At 37.5% G+C, this 13,060-nt stretch overlaps 1 protein-coding gene across 10 annotated transcripts in view; it reads left to right on the forward strand.

The window, feature by feature from the left end:
* The window catches only part of DNM3 (dynamin 3), a 575,498-nt gene that overhangs the window by 251,542 nt on the left and 310,896 nt on the right, over nucleotides 1-13,060 (forward strand). The gene's annotated exons all lie outside the window — the stretch shown is intronic.

Consider the following 13,060-nt stretch of genomic DNA (forward strand, 5'->3'; position numbering starts at 1 on the left):
TTACAGCTTAACCTCTTTTCAAGTTTTCTGTGAAAATCTTAAGTCACATTAGACCAAAATAATCTTTCTTTTCTTTGAACATTTGGAGCAATTACTATGCATAGGACTTATTTGGAAAATGGTCACACGCCCCCTTGGCACTCTCTTTTATTATTTGAATCTTTTATTGTATGTGTATGTGTAGAGAAATGAATATGCAGAATAAATTTTGAGCTAAAAGGTAATATGGGTTTTTTTCTTTCAGTGAATTTCATTGTACTCTTATTTTTACAAAAATTTAAACCTCTTATTATACCATTTTAAAATCATTAGGTCTTAGAAAATTAAACTGAATAAACCTAATGTGTATGTTTGGCAAAACCTTCCACAATGACTTGTGTGTAATAGAAATTTATATAATTAACAACAAACACACACACAGAGTAAGAAGATATAAGGTAATTAATATCCTACATTTGGAACAGAAGCTCTTTTTTTAGCTTTCTGTTATATCTTCATATATTTATTCTTTTTTTTAAGTTAAATTCTAGTTAACACAGTGCAATATTGGTTTTAGGAGTAAAATTTGGTGATTCGTCACTTACATACAGCACCCATTGCTCATCACAAGTGCCCTCTTAGTACCCATCACCTATCTAGCCCATCTCCTACTTGCCTCCCTCCATCAACCCTCAGTTTGTTCTGTATCATTAAGGATCTCTTGTGGTTTGTTTCCCTCTCTTCTCTCCCCCACCCTTTACCTATGTTCACCTGTTTTGTTTCTTAAACTCCACATGTAAGAAATCATATGGTATTTGTCTTTCTCTGGTTGACTTATTTCATTTAGCATTATATATTCTAGCTCCATCCACGTCATTGCAAATGGAAAGATTTCATTCTTTTTGATGTCTCAGTAATATTCCCATATTATATATTATATATACACACACACACATACACACACACACGCATGCACACACACATCTTCTTCATCCATTCATCAGTTGATGGACATTTGGGATCTCTCCATAGTTTGGCTATTGTTGATAGTGCTGCTATAAACATTGGGGTGCATGTACCCCTTTGAATCTGTATTTTTGTATCCTTTGGATAAATACATAGTAGTGCAGTTGATGGATCATAAGGTAGTTCCATTTTTAGTTTCTTGAGGAACCTCCATACTGTTCTCCAGAGTGGCTGCACCAGTTTGCATTCTTACCAACCGTGCAAGGAGGGTTCCCATTTCTCCACATTCTTGTCAACACCTGTTGTTTCTTGTGTTGTTAATTTTAGCCATTTTGACAGGTGTGAGGTGGTATCTCATTGTGGTTTTGATTTATTTTGTCCAACCATCTGGATGTCTTCTTTGGGAAAATGTCTATTCATGTCTTTTGCCCATTTCTTAACTGGGTTATTTGGTTTTTGGACATTGAGTATGGTAAATTCTTTACAGATCTTGGATGTTAACTCTTTATCAGATACATCATTTGCAAATTATCTTCTCCCATTCTGTAGGCTGCCTTTCAGTTTTATTGATTGTTTCCTTTGTAGTGCAGAAGCTTTTTATCTTGATGCAGTACCAATACTTCATGTATTTATTCTTATAGAGCTTATTCTATGTTATTTGTGTTTTGTGTATGTATCTCACTACCTACGGTAGGAAAATTGGAGGCTTTTTCATGTTTATATCTTCTACAGAGTGCCTTGAAGATAACTTGGTGCCCTAAAACTTTTGACTTACGTCAAATTAAAGAATTATATATAGGTATGTTTTCAGTATTGCAGATATAACCAATTAAGGTACCTATCACCAAGAATATCTCCAAAGGCTTAAATTAACTTACAAGTCCTTACATGGTTTCTCATGAGTACATTTTAATTTTTATTTATATTTTTAATTTAATTTAATTTATGTTTTTAGTTTATTTTTTAAAATTCAAGTATAATTAGCATACAGTATTATATTGGTTTCAGGTGTACAATTCTGTACATTTCTCAGGGCTTATCAAGATAAGTGTACTCTTAATCCCCTTTATCTGTTTCACTCATCCCCCACCAACCTCCTCTCTGGCAACCACCAGTTGGTTCTCTTTATTTAAGAATGTTTTTTATTGTTTGTCTCTTTTATCTTTGTGTGTTCATTTGTTTTGTTTCTTAAATTCCATGTGTGAGTGAAATCATATGGTATTTGTCTTTCTCTGCCTGACTTACTTCAGTTAGCATAATACCTTCTAGGTCCATCCATGTTGTTGCAAATGGCAAGATTTCATTCTTTTTAATGACTGAGTAATGATCCAGTGTGTGTGTGTGTGTGTGTGTGTGTGTGTGTGTGTGTGTGTGTGTAAAACATCTTTATTCATTTATCTATCAATGGAAATCTGGGTTGTTACCATATCTTGACTTGTGTAAATAATACTGCAATAAACATAAAAGTGCATATATCTTTTCGAATTGTGTTTTTGTTTCTGTTGGGCAAATACCATTTAGTGGAATTACTGGATCATATGGTAATTCTATTTTAAATTTTTTGAGGAATCTCCATAATGTTTTCCTCAGTGGCTATACCAGGCTGCTTTCCCACCAACACTGCATGAGGCTTCCTGTTTCTCTACATCTTCACTAGTACTTATTATTTCTTCTGTTTTTGCTTGAAGCCATTCTGACAGGTGTAAACTGATATTTCATTGTGGTTTTGATTTGCATTTCCTTGATGATTAGTGATGTTGAGCATCTTTTCATGTGTCTGTTGGCTATCTGTATATCTTCCTTGGAAAAATGTCTAATCAGTTCCTCTGCCCATTTTTAAATTGGATTATTTGGTTTTGGGGTGTTAAGTTGTAGAAGTGCTTTATGTATGTTGTATATGTACCCTAATAAGATATATCATTTGCAACTATCTCTTCCCATTCAGTAGGTTTTCTTTTCATTTTGTTGATGGTTTACTTTCTGTGCAGAAGCTTTTTATTTTGGTGTAGTCCCAGCAGTTTAATTTTACCTTTGTGTCCCTTGCCAAGGGACACATATCTAGAAAATGTTTCTATAGCTGATGTCAAAGAAGTTACTGCCTATGTTATTTTCCTGGGAATTTTATGGTTTCAGGTCTCACATTTAGGTCTTTAAATCATTTTGAGTTTATTTTTGTGTATGTTATGAGAAAGTGGTCCAGTTTCATTCTTTCACATGTAGTTGTCCAGTTTTCCCAACACCATTTGTTGAAGAGACTATCTTTTTCCCTTTGTATTTTCTTGCCTTGTTTGTTGTAAACTAATTTAACATAAAAGCATGGGTTTATTTCTGGGCTTTCTTTTCTGTTCCATTGATCTATGTGTCTCTTTTTGCGCATATACCATACTGTTTTGATTATTACAGCTTTGTAGTGTAGATATCTTAAAGCCTAGGATTGTGATACTTCCTGCTTTGTTTTTCTTTGTCAAGATTACTTTGGCCACTCAGGGTCTCTTGCGGTTTCATACAAATGTTAATATTATTTGTTCTAGTTCTGTGAAAAGTGCTATTTGTATTGATAGATCTGGATTGCATGAAATCTGTAGATTGCTTTGGGTAGTATGGATATTTTAACAAAATTCCAATCCATGAGCATGGAATATCTTTCCAGTTGTTTGTGTTATCTTTAATTTCTTTCATCAGCGTTTTATAATAATCAGAGTATGGGTCTTTCACCTCCTTGGTTAAGTTTATTGTTTGGTATTTTATTCTTTTTGGTGAAATTATAAATGGGCTTGTTTTCTAAATTTCTCTATTTGCTATTTCATTATTAGTTGATAGAAATGCAACAGATTTCCATATATTAATTTTGTATCCTGAGTCTACTGAATTCATCTTTAGTTCTAGTAGTTTTTTGTGGATTCTTTAAGGTTTTTTCTATATAGTATCATGTCATCTGCAAATAGTGACAGTTTTACTTCTTCCTTAAAATCTGATACTTTTTACTTCTTTTTGTTGGATTTTTTGTCTGGGTAGAACTTTCAGTACTATGTTTTTCGTTTTTTTTTTTTTTTTAAGTTTATTTATTTATTTTGAAAGAGAGAGAGAGAGCAGGGGAGGGGCAGAGAGAGAGAAGAGAGAGAATCCCAAGCAGGCTTCGTGCTGTCAGTGCAGAGCCCTTTGTGGGGCTATAATTCATGAACTATGAGATCATGACCTAAGCTGAAGTCCAGAGTCAGCTGCTTACCAACTGAACCACTCAGGCATCCTCCAGTACTATGTTGAACAAAAGTGGTGAGAGTGGACATCCTGGTCTTGCTCCTGCTCTTAGAGGAAAAGCTCTTGGTTTTTCACCATTGATTATGATATTAGCGGTGTGTTTTTCACATAAGGCCTTTGTTATGTTGAGGTGTGTTCCCTCTAAACCTACTCTGTTGATAGTTTTTATCATGAATGGATGTTGTAGTTTCTCAAATGCTTTTTCTGCATGTATTGAAATGATTATATTGTTTGTCTCTCGTCAGTGTGATGTATCACATTGATTTATTTGCAAGTATGAACCACTGGAATAAATCCCACTTGATCATGGTGAATTTAATGTATTGTTGAATTTGGTTTGCTAATATTTTGTTGAGGATTTTTGCATCTATGTTCATCAGAGATATTGGCTTATAGTTTTCTCTTTTTGTAGTGCCCTTTTCTGGTTTTAGTATGAGAGTAATGCTGGCCTCAGAGTGAATTTGGAAGCTTTCTTTCCTCTTCTATTATTTGGAATAGTTTGAGAAGAATAGGTATTAACTCTACTTTAAATGTTTGGTAGAATTCACCTGTGAGGCCATCTGGTCTTGACTTTTTTTGTTCGTTTTGAGGTTTTTGATTCAATTTCACTGCTGGTAATGGGTATGTTCAAATTTTCTATTTCTTCCTGGTTCACTTTTGGAAGGTTATATGTTTCTAGGAATTTATCCACGTCTTGTAGGTTGTCCAGTGTGTTGGCATATAATTTTGCATAATATTCTTTTATAATCCTTTGTATTTCTGTGGTATTGATTGTTATTTCTCCTTCATTTCTGATTTTATTTATTTATTTGAATCCTCTTCTTTTTTTGATGAGTCTGGGTAAAGTTTTATCAGTTTTGTCAGTGTTTTGTCAGTGTTTTCCAAGAACAAGTTCTGGTTTCATTAATCTATTCTATTGGTTTTTTTTTTTTAATCTCTATTTCATTTGTTTTTGCTCTAATTTTTATTATTTTCTTCCTTGTACTAGCTTTGAGCTTTGTTTTTCTAGCTCCTGTAAGTGTAAGATTAGGTTGCTTATTTGAAATTTTCCTTGCTTCTTGAGGTAGGCCTGCACTGCTATAATCATCCCTTTTTGAGCCACTTTTGCTGCATCCCAAAAATTTCGGAACATTGTGTTTTCATTTTCATTTCTCTCCATGTATTTTTGTTTTAATTTCCTTTTTGATTTCTTGGCTGATGCATTCATCATTATGTAGCCTCCATGTATTTAGGTGTTTTCCACATTTTTTCTTGTGATTGATTTCTATTTTCATACCATTGTGGTCAGAAAAGAACCATGATATGATTTCAGTCTTTTTGAATTTGTGGACCCTTGTTTTGTGGCCTAACATGTGATCTTCTCTGAAGAATATTTCATTTGCACTTGAAAAGAATATGTATTCCACTGTTTTTAGATGGAGTAATCTAAATATATCTTTTAGATCCATTTGGTTTAATGCGTCATTCAAAGACACTGTTGCCTTGTTAATATTCTGCCTAGGTGATCTGTTGATGTAAGTGGGTTGTTACAGCTCACTACTATTGTTGTATGACTGTCAGTTTTTTTCCTTTATGTATGTTAATGGTTGCTTTATGTATTTAGTTGTTCCTACGTTGAGTGTACAAATATTTACAATTGTTATATCCTCTTGCTGGATTGTTGCCCTTATCATTATGTAGTGTCCTTCTTTGTCTTTTTTATAGTCTTTGTTTTAAAGTCTGTTTTGTCTGAGAAAAATATTGCTGCCCCAGCTTTCTTTTTGCTTCCATTTGCATGGTAAATGCTTTTTCCACCCCGTTACTTTCAATCTGCATGAATCGTTAGGTCTGAAGCCAGTTTCTTGTAGTTAGCCCATAGATGGGTCTTACTTTTTTTTTTTTTTTAACATTTATTTATTTTTGAGAGACAGAGAGAGGCAGAGCATGAGCAGGGAAGGGGAAAGAGAGAGAGAGATACAGAATCTGAAGCAAGCTCCAGGCTCTGAGCTGTTCGTTGGCACAGAGCCCGACACAGGGCTCGAACTCATGAACTGTGAGACCATGACCTGAGCTGAAGTCGGAAGCTCAACCGACTGAGCCACCCAGGCACCCTGATGGGTCTTGCTTTTTTATCTGTCACCCTGTGTCTTTTGATTAGAGTCCATTTACATTCAAAGTAATTATTGACAGGTATGTACCTATTGCCACTTAGTTACTTGTTTTATGATTGTTTTTGTAGTTCTTCTCTGTTCCTTACTTCTCTTGCTCTCTTCCCTTGTGATTCTATGGCTTTCTTTAGTGATGTGCTTGGATTGCTTTCTCTTTTTCTCATATCTGTTCCAGGATTTTAGTTTGTGGTTACTCTTCAGCACATATAGAACATTTTACACATATAGCAGTCTATTTTAAGTTGATGGTCACTTAATTTTGAACATATTCTAGAAGCACTAAATTTTTACTCTCCCCTCCCATGTTTTATGTATATGATGCCATATTTTACTTTATTTTATTTTGTGAATCTCTTGAACTGATTTTTATAGATATAATTTATTTTACTGCTTTTGTGCTTTAACCCCCATACTAGTTTTATAAGTGATTAATTTTTATTATGTTTCTATTTTACTGTGAAATTTTTTCCTTTCACAATTTTCTTTCTCCTGAGTATGGGCTTTTCTTTCTACTCAAATAATTCTCTTTAATGTTTCTTGTAAGGTTGCTTTAGTTGTGATGAACTCCTTTAACTTTTGTTGTCTGGGAAATTCTTTATCTCTCCTTCTATTCTGTATGATAGCCTTGCAGAGTATTTTTGGTTACGGGTTTTTTCCTTTCAGCTCTTTGAATAAATCATGCCACTCCCTTGTGGCCTGCAGAGTTTCTGCTGAAAAACCAGCTGATAGTCTTCTGGGTTTCCCTGTATGTAACTGATTTCTCTTGTTGCTTTTAAAATTCTCTCTTTATCGCTACTTTTTGTCATTTAATTATTATGTGCCTTGGTGTGTACCTTCTTGGGTTGATTTTGTTGGGGGCTCTCCATGCGTTCTGGAACCAGGTATCTGATGCCTTCTACAGATTAGGGAAGTTTTCAGCTATTATTTCTTCAAATAAATTTTCTGCCCCCTTTTCTCTCTCTTGTCCTCCTGGAATCCCTATAATGCAAATGTTATTATGCTTGATGATGTTGCTGAGCTCCCTTAACTTATTCTCAGTTTTATTATTCTTTTTTCTTTTTACTGTTCAGTTTGCTTTCCAGTACTCTGTCTTCCAGCTTTATGATCCATTCTTCTGCCTTCTCAAAGCTACTATTGATGCCTCTAGTGTATTTTTAATTTTATTTATTGAATTCTTCATCTCTGATTGGTTCTATTTGTTTTCTATCTTCTATCTTTTTCTTGAAGGTCTCACTGAGAGCCTCCATTCTTTTCTCAAGTCCAGTAAGTATCTTTATGACCATTACTTTGATTTTTTTTTAATCAGGCATATTGCTTGCCTTTGTTTCATGTAGCTCTTTTGCTGTGATTTCGTCTGTTCTTTCATTGTGACATATTCCTCTGTCTCCTCATTTTGTTTCACTATCTATGTTTGTTTCCATGTATTGGGAAAGGCAGTTATGTTTCTGGATCTTGAAAGTAGTGATATTATGAGGAAGAGGTCCTATGGTGCTCTGTGACACAATATCCTCTGTTCACCGGAACCAGGAGCTTCAGGGGTGTCTCCTGTGTGGGTTCCATACACCCTACTGTTGTGGTTAAACCTTGTTTGCCTTCAGTCCAGTCAGCTGCAGTGGCTCACTTTACCTGTTGTGGGCAAGATTTGGTCCCTGTGCTGTTAGGAGGCCAGTTGGAGGTCCCCGTGGACTTGTAGCTGGGTGACGTCAGCAGTCAGGCCAGAGGACTGTTTGTTAGGGCTGCAAAGTAACCTCAAACTGCAGGGCTCTCTCCTCGAGCTGCCTCTTTGGAGGTTTTTGTGGTGGGCGGGGCTGGCAGTGAGACTAAGACCCTCTGCTGGGGCTGCAGATGCACTGATCAGCAGGGCACTCTGTCCAGCCTGCCAGGGGTAAGGCCAGCTGCTGGGGCTGCAGTGGGATTGGTGTGTGTAGTTTCTTCCCCTCTCACCAGGGCAAGAGTCACCTTGGAGTGTTGCCAGCCCCCTTTGCGGCCGCTTGCAGGATGAGATGCAGGAGGAGCCACTTTGGAGGGACTCTGGCCGAATGAGGCAGGTTGGATGGGCTGAATCCACAGGAGAATGCAGGGGTGAAGTGCACGGTGTCAACAAGATAGGTGGAGGGTGCTCAAGCTGGTTTTCACAGGTGTCTGGCTACCTAGGCTTGGGCCAGGGGTTGGCGGGGCAGTGGGAAGAAATGGCACTTGCCGGCTCTTTAGTTCTTGGAGAAGTCTCCTAAAGTTCTCTGTCACTCCAGCATGCATTCTGAGATTACTAAATAACTCTCCTGCCCATAAACCCCATGCACTTTTCAAACTGCTGCTTCTGTGCTATATCTTGGTGGGATTGTTTGTTGTCCTGTCTCATTAGGGCAGAGACGCAGTTTCTTATTGCTTTCCACATCTCCCAGAACTAAGCCTGCCGACTTTTAAAGTACTGAGGTTAAGCCCCACTGGTTATAAAAAACTCATGAAGTTAAGCCCCACTAGTTTTCAAAGCCAAATGTTACGGGCACTTGTATTTCTAGTGCAGGTCCCCTGTGCCTGGGGTGCCTGGGATGGAGTCTGTTTCTCTATCTTCTCCGTGCTTGTAGTGTCCCTCCCATCTGTGATTAGTCTCACTGGGAGTTTGGTTCCCCACCATGTCTTTGCCCCTCCTACCTTTTTTTGATGTGGCCTCCTCTCTACAATTAACTGTGGAAAGTCTGTTCTGCCATTCTTCAGGTCATTTTCTGCTTTGGTTGTGCTGATGTGGCTGTTACTAGGTGTGTTAGTTGGACCAGGTGAGGTTAGGATCCTCCTCCTCTGCCATTTTCCCAGAAGTCTTCCCATTTTTAAATAAATATTTTGAAATGCTTTCAGTTCAATCATCATTGCATATATAAGAGTTAAGATAAAGAATGTTTTCTAACTAGACAGTTTGGTTTTTATTATGTTGTTTATGGGGTAACTTCAAGTACCTAAATGCATCATTAATAAGTATTTTTATGGGGCCAGTTGCTGTGAAAAGATTATTCTTTAGGTCAAAAGTACAGTTAATTTAGTGTTTGTTTTAACAGTAATATTTGAGATTGGCTTATAAGATAAATCTCTTTTTCTTTTTGTGTATTCTTGGAATATGGTAGATCCTAACTAGGATTGCAGAGTAGATAAAGTTTCTGTCAGTGCAAAGTCTCTTCACCTAATGTCGGTCATAAGCTTCTGAAAATAACTTTGCGTCTCAAGGAATCTTGGATGTAAAAGGAACCTAAGAGGTGCACGTGGGTGGCTTCAGTCTGGTGAGTGTCAGGCTCTTGATTTTGACTCAGGTCATGATCCCAGGGTTGTGGGATTAAGCCCCACGTTAGGCTCTGGGCTAAGTGTGGAGCCTGCTCAAGATATTCTCTCTCTCTCTCTGTCTCCCCCTCTGACTCTCTCCCCTGCTCATGTACACGTACTCTCCCTCTCTCATTAAAAGAAATAAATAAATAAAAGGAACCTAAGAAACAGCTACTCCAGTCCCCCCACCCTTTGTTTCTATCTATACACACAAATACACACACACACACACACACACACACACACACACACACACACACACACTATAAGAGCCATATTTTTTTTTATTAAGGTAGCACAGGGAGTCATCAGCAATCTCTGGCTTTTGCTTTATGTTCTGTTTTGTTCTCTTATGTGATTTAAGGGGACCTACACATAATTCAAAGGTCCCCAATAGTTTGCCTACTTTAAACACCCATGGATCTATCATAGTTTGAAATGATCATAATAGTCAGTGATTTATTTTAAAACATTTCCCCTTAAGAAAACCCTAAAAGAGAATTATGGTGGTTGGAATGGATGACCATTGCCAGGAAGATGGCATGGTCATACTACAATAGTAGCTGTCCCAGTTCTTCCCAGAAGAGGAGAAACCTGCAGTCCCTAGAGAAAGAAAGCATGGCCAAAATCTGAAGCCCCAGAGGAATAATATGTTCAGACACACTCCATGCTTCAGGGCCTGGTGAGAAGCCAGGAGTCAGTGTGGAAGCATCGGACCCCTGGCCACAGCCTAACACAAACTTTGTCTCCTTTAAAATTTCACCACAAAAACCTGAATAATTTAAATTTGGATTATGTAGAGAAATGGTTGGAGAGAGATGAATTTCATAGTGATTAAGGGAAGCAAGCATTTAACTAAAAACTAGTAAAATAAAAATAATGAGGAAAGAAGAAGCTGAAACCCTGAAATTAGCAAATTGAAAAACAACTAAAAATACACACATAATATCTTAAGGAATCATATGCTGTGTGACCTTTTATCACTGGTGCCTTCCCCAGCCTCATTTGAATGCAGTATATATTTCTTCACGAGTTTGAGTAAGGAGAAGCAGCTTAAGAAGAACTGGAGATTATAAAATATTGCTATTTTGAACAACTTTTCTAAATGTGTGATTTGTGCTGTGCTCCTGAATCATAATATCCCATCACTTTAATTTTTTGTTTGGGGTGCCTGGGTGGCTCAGCTGGTTAAGGTCTGACTCTTGATTTTGGTTCGGGTCATGATCTCACAGTTTGTAGGTTCGAGCCCTGCATTGCACTGTCAGTGCAGACTCTGCTTGGGATTCTCTCTCTCTCTCTCTCTCTCTCTCTCTCTCTCTCCCCCCTTCTCCCCTCCCCCACCTTCACTTTCTCTATCAAAATAAAAATAAATAAACTTAAAACAATGTTGGGGCACCTGGGTGGCTCAGTCGGTTGAGTGTCTGACTTCGGCTCAGGTCATGATCTCGCAGTTCATGAATTCGAGCCCTGAATCGGGCTCTGTGCTGACAGCTCAGAGCCTGCTTCAGATTTTGTGTCCCCCTCTCTCTCCACCCCACCCCTGCTTGTACTCTGTCTCTGTCTTTCAAAAATGAATAAACATAAATTTTTTAAAATAAATTGTTGATTAATGACTTTAATCTACTTTTTCTCTGTTTTAGACTATTTCATCAATCTCCAAAACAGCTTCTATAAACTATTAAACAACCAGTGAGAGGATTCAGTTATTACTAGTCTTCTCAGAATTACCACCAATGACTTGTGTTTTCTTGTATCAATAGGTGTTTACTCATGGATTAGCTGAAAAGAAAGCCTTCAATTCTTTTGACAGAAACAGTAACATTACATATAAATTTCTGGGCTCTGGGGTTAAATTGTCGGGGTCATATCAGGCTCTTAACGCCTCTTTGCTCATGTTATAATGATATCAGTCTCATTGGACTTTTCATTCAGCAGATATTTGTTGAAGCCAAAGTAGTTTCTAGGCACTGGGGATATGGAACAGGCAAAACCCTCTGCTTACAAGGAGCTTACATTCTAATGGAAGAACACAGAAAATAGACACACAAATCAGTAAACTATACAGTATGTTTGAAGGTGAAAAGTGCCATAAAGAAAAATAGAACAGTATAAAGAGGATGAGAGTCCTGGAGGAGGGAGGCATACAATTTTGAATAGGGTGATCATAGTAGGTCTCACTGAAAAGATAAATTTGAACAAAGACTTGAAGGAGGTGCCATCAAGAGCCATGCAGATGTATGGGGGAAGCATATCAAGGCTTCAGGTGGGAGTATGCTTGGTGGGCTCGAAAAAAAGAACGGAGTCGGTGTGGCTGGACCTCTCCAGTGAACAAGGTGGGGAGAGGTGATGATTCAAAGAGGCAGAGGGTGGGGGTCAGTTGAGTAGGGCCTGTACCATTGTAAGGACTTTTACCCTGAGTAGAATGGTATTGCATAGTAGTATAGAATGTTTTGAGCGGAAGGGTGGCAAGGATCCCCTTTTTAAAAGGATCACTCACTCTGGCCTCTGTGTTGAGAATCAGTGTTAGGGGGACAAGTGTGGAAACAGAGACCCGAGTAAGTGATCACAACCACACAAGTAAGAGATGACAGTGGCTTGGACCAATGTGCTAGCAATGAAGGTGGTAAAAAGATGTCAAATTTTATTTTATTTCTTTTTAAAAGATTTTTGTTTTTAAGTAATCTCTACATCCAACATGCAGTTTCAACCTATAACTCCAATATCAAGAGTCTCATGCTCCACCACCTGAGCCAGCCAGGCACCCCAAGCTGTTGAATTTTAATACATTGTTGAATTTTAAATACATATTAAAAAGTAGAGTCAATAGCATATGCTTGTGATTGGATATGGAGTGCGAGAGAGAGAAGAATCAAGGATTTTGGCTTAAGCACTTGGAAATATGGAATTGCCACTAATTGAGGAGGGGAAAACTGTGGTGGAGCAGGTTTTAGGGAAGAGATCATAAGTTCAGTCTTGGCACATTAAGTTTGAGATGTGCATTAGACATCAAGTGGAAAGCGTGAGTTGTCAAAAACATTTATGTGTCTGGAGCTGGGGAGAAAGGTCCAAGCTAGAGATCACTGTAGGAGTTGTCGGAATGTAGAATTCAAAGCATTGAGTTTGGGTAATTTCACAGAGAGTTTGGGATCTGGAATCAGACTAATTGGTACTTATTAGCTGAGTGACTTTGGGCAAGCCACTTTGCTTCTCTGTGACTCATTTTCTCCATCTGTAAAATGAGAAAAATAATAGTAACTATCTCATGGGTTAAAATTAAAATTTAAATCAAAATCACTAATACCTACAAAGCACTTAGAACATGACATTTATTTGATATGTATATTTAATAAGTATTAACTGTTAATTTTCAGTACAACTATTCTGTATACATACTAGGACAT

The sequence above is a fragment of the Neofelis nebulosa genome, chromosome 15 (assembly GCF_028018385.1).
Source record: "Neofelis nebulosa isolate mNeoNeb1 chromosome 15, mNeoNeb1.pri, whole genome shotgun sequence".
Taxonomy (NCBI): Eukaryota; Metazoa; Chordata; class Mammalia; order Carnivora; family Felidae; genus Neofelis; species Neofelis nebulosa.